Genomic DNA, 823 nt, shown 5'->3' with positions numbered 1-823 from the left:
AAAAAAAAAAGGAAAGAAAGAAAGAAAGATATGGGTTGTAGATCTCATGCACGCCTACCGCAAAAAAAAAAGGTGGCCGCTGCAAATACGAACTACACCATAAAGGTAAATGTCTCCTAGTGAGTTAACGTTGCTGCTATTGCTCTCTTACTGCATTGTCGTGATATTCTTTTTGCCAACTGTGCGTTTGAGCGTGTGCCCGTTTGTTTATGCTTGGGTGAGGAAAGGCACTGCTTTATTTTGTCTCCCCTCCCCCTTTCCCAAACACGCCATCGATGCGGGGGAAACCGTAGAGACACCAAAGATAATTGTGGGGAAGGGGGGGACCGTGTTAGCGTCCCAGTTGTTGGCGGGAGATGTGCGGGAAGGAACGTTTACGCGCATATATCCACATTCACACCATCGCGTCATCCGCTCACCTCTTCTCTCTGTTCCACCGAGGCCGTGTGTTGTTGCTCGTATTAATAATTACGCTTTCTTGTGTCCTTCCTCATTGTTTCTTTATATAATGATGGATTTATAATCTTTTCCTCCCTTGCACATTTATTATTTCATTGATGTACGGAAGGTGCTCCAGGCCGGTCTTTGGTAGTTGTTTGGGTGAGCGCCCCCATAGTTTGCCTTCCGGGGCCTGCAGTCGCCCGTCGTCGTACAACGCTGAAGCGAAAGGCCGGTACGAATAGATATAACAAAAAAAAAGACATTTAAGGGACAGGGCGTCGTGAAGGGGAAAGAGAAGGAGCAGCTGCAGAACGAGGGGAGGCCCGTCCGCGCCTCGTGGCTAAGAAAAGGACGGCGCTGACTTTCTTTCTCTGGCTGGTAC

This window comes from Trypanosoma equiperdum (assembly GCF_001457755.1).
Source record: "Trypanosoma equiperdum strain OVI genome assembly, contig: ctg_1470, whole genome shotgun sequence".
Taxonomy (NCBI): domain Eukaryota; phylum Euglenozoa; class Kinetoplastea; order Trypanosomatida; family Trypanosomatidae; genus Trypanosoma; species Trypanosoma equiperdum.
This window is presented reverse-complemented; position numbering follows the sequence as displayed.